The 2,972-nt window shown below is 57.4% G+C and overlaps 1 protein-coding gene across 3 annotated transcripts in view; it reads right to left on the minus strand.

The window, feature by feature from the left end:
• The window catches only part of DNMT3A (DNA methyltransferase 3 alpha), a 105,449-nt gene extending 104,997 nt beyond the window's left edge, over positions 1-452 (minus strand). For 2 of the 3 annotated variants that reach the window (XR_008618851.1, XM_028497211.2), the window contains exon 1: positions 285-452. The gene's annotated coding sequence lies outside the window, so the exon portion shown is untranslated. The remainder of the gene's footprint in view (positions 1-284) is intronic. The other variant, XM_028497213.2, reaches the window with a different exon arrangement.
• Positions 453-2,972: the final 2,520 nt, after the last annotated feature.

Below are 2,972 nucleotides of genomic sequence, written 5' to 3' on the forward strand. Positions count from 1 at the left end.
CCGGCCCTGGCGATGCGGAGCCGGCCCGGGAGGCAGCGCCGACTTGGGGGCCCCGGGGCGCCGCGACGGGAGCGGCCTGGGCGCGCGGCCGGTCCTAGCGCCCTCGGCCCGACTTCCCGGCCTCTACGCCCCCGCTGGGGGGGTTCCCGCACGCTGCGGGTCGGAGGGCCGGACCTCGCTGCGCCCCGACCCTGCGCTGGGCCCGGGCACCCCGCCTCGGCCTCTCTCCCGGCCACTCCGCCGGGGGCCTGCGGCAGCCCTCCCCCCGCGGGGCGCCCCGCTACCTGGAGCTGCCTCTGCGCTGGGTCCCCGCATCCAGCACTGGCCGCAGGGACAGCGGCCCCTCCTCTCCCGCGGCCGGTGTCAAGTGCCTCCCCCCGGCAGCCCGCGGAGCCCCCGGCGGTCTTCGCCCTGCAGTTCTCCCGACCTCCACCAGAGCCCACTGCACTCTGCCTGCCTCAGCACTGGGGCTGGGGACAGCAGCGCCGGCCCATCCGCGCCGCAAGCCCCACGCCACCCGCCACCCCCGCCAGGTGCCGCCGCCGAGTGGAGGCCGGCCCACTCAACAGGACCAAGGTCGGGGCGCCAGGCCTATCGAGGCCGGCTGGGAGGCTCGAGCACCTGTATAGGATGAGCCCCCTTGAAGGGAGTGAGTTCCCCGTACCTTGCGGTGTCCAAGTAGAGTTGAGTGTCCTCAGTTGGTCAGTGGAAGACTGAAAGATTTCATGGCTCGGGGGTGGAACTAAATGACATTGAAGATCCCTTCCAGCTCTAAGATTCTGTGCACACACCTACACTCCGCCCTCATGCTTACTCACCCCTTTGCCGCGAGGGTTGTTCTCATTTCCTATAGAGCTCCCAGGGCTCCAGGTTTCTGACTTGGGGCATCTCTGTCTACTTTCATCAGCACAGCCACCCCTCTGCTCATCACTCTCCCAACTGCCACCGCTAGGGCTTGCTGCTGGGCCCCCTGACTCCCCAGCCTGGCTTCTTTCTTCTGCCTGTACCTCCACCAGTCATCTGCCACTGTGTACCCCCCTTCCACCCAGTGCTTCAGCTACATGGCAGTGCCCTGAGCTCCCTGCCCCAGGACATGGTGTGCTCCCTTCCCCAGACACCCACCATCCCGCTTATGGACACTCAGGCCCTCACTGCTGAAACCAGTCGTACTTTTCCCTCCACCGCCACCAACTTCAACCCTCCAGGGGTCACAGGAACAGTTACCTAATTCTTTGGGACACAGAGCTGACCTTTCATCCAAGAGATTTCCTTCCAGAAGCCCTCTGATGCTTCCAGGTCCTTCAGTCTGCCCACTCCCCGTGCCCCAAGGTCAGAGACCGCTCCCTACGCAGTGGTCCTGGCCTTTTTCCCTGTCACCGTCACTCAAGCGGTCACCCCATGCCGCTGATGATAGGCCATGCTATCTGTGGTCTCCACCTGACCGGTTCCAGAGACTTGGGATGTTCCTTCCACGAGGACAGAGACCACCTCTGTCATCTCTGTAGCCCAGCACTTGGCACATAGTAGGTTCTCAATAAGCTTTGGATGAATGAATATGTGCATTGCAGGTTCTGTGCCACTTTGCTTTCAACCTCAAGATGGGCATCCACAGACACGCTAAAGTTTGGCCAACAGGAGGACCATGTTTAGAAAGATGGTTGCCACACCTCTTCGTTCCTTAAGGGCTTGTAGGGTACTGCCCGCAAATAGCAGCGATAGTTTACTGAGTGTCTCCTGTGCGCCAGGCACCAGGTTGGCACTTTTCCTTAGCAACCCTCTGAGGTAGTTTGTGTTCTCTTCACTCTATAGATGAAGAGACTGAGGCTCAGTCAAAGCCACACAGCTGGGAAGCGGCAGAGCCAGGATTCAAAGCATGTTTCATCTGACTCTGAAATCATTATAGTTACCTTAAAACATTACAGTTACTCTTTTTTTTTGGCCGTACCACACGGCTTGTGGGATCTTAGTTCCTTGACCAGGGATTGAACCCGGGCCCTCGGCAGTGAGAGCACAGAGTCCTAACCACTGGACCACCAGGGAATTCCCTACAGTTACTCTTAACAAGCCGAAATTTTCAGGGTCAAGTGGGCAACTCTAAGTTTCTATTCAGTAGGAAATTCCTGGGCTGTCCAGTGGTTAGGACTCGGCGCTTTCACTGCCATGGCCCGGGTTCAATACCTGGTCCGGGAACTAAGATTCCGCAAGCCGTGTGGTGCAGTCAAAAACACAAAAACAAACCAAAAAAAAGCAAGTTTCTATTCAGTAGAACTATTTATGATGAAATCATTGGGAGTCCATGATGTGTGACCTTGGATGTCTGTGTTGCTGGCGTCAGAAGGCCCAAGGTGACCATGTTGCGGGGTTTGCTTGTGTCCAATAGGAAGCAACCGTGTGGCTCCAGGCCTGGTTCCAGAGCCTGGCCTCGGCATTTGCAGCATGAGGAGGACCCTCCAGGCTGTCCCAGGAAGAGACACATTAATGCTGGCTAACGGTATCGGGCCCTTCTGGCCACAAATCACACTGGGTCCGGCTCAGATTGATTTGCCTTTGGGCTCCTACAGCCCCGTCACTTCTGTGTGCCCCACTGTGGCCCAACCAGTATCATGGTGGACCCTAGATCATCAGTCAGGATATGCTAGGGCAGTATCGGTCATCTGTAGTAACAAACAAGTGACAGGATCCTACCTAAACCACCAAACAAACAAAAGGATTAAGTAGTATAGAGTTTAAACAACTGGGAAGACCAGGGCTGGGGATTCAGGCACAGGTAAATCCAGGGACTCAAGTGCCAGCTCCAGAGCCGGCTCTCTCTCCATCACTCTTGTCTGCTTCCCACCACGTTGGCACTTTTCCCTACTTTAAACCAACTCCAAGATGGTGGGCAGCTGTCTCATGTTCACACTCTTCCAACTTAGAACCCCAGTGGAAGAACATAATTTCCTTTCCTTTAGGAACCTCCCTAATGCTTCTAG

The sequence above is a fragment of the Physeter macrocephalus genome, chromosome 12, assembly GCF_002837175.3.
Source record: "Physeter macrocephalus isolate SW-GA chromosome 12, ASM283717v5, whole genome shotgun sequence".
NCBI lineage: Eukaryota > Metazoa > Chordata > Mammalia > Artiodactyla > Physeteridae > Physeter > Physeter macrocephalus.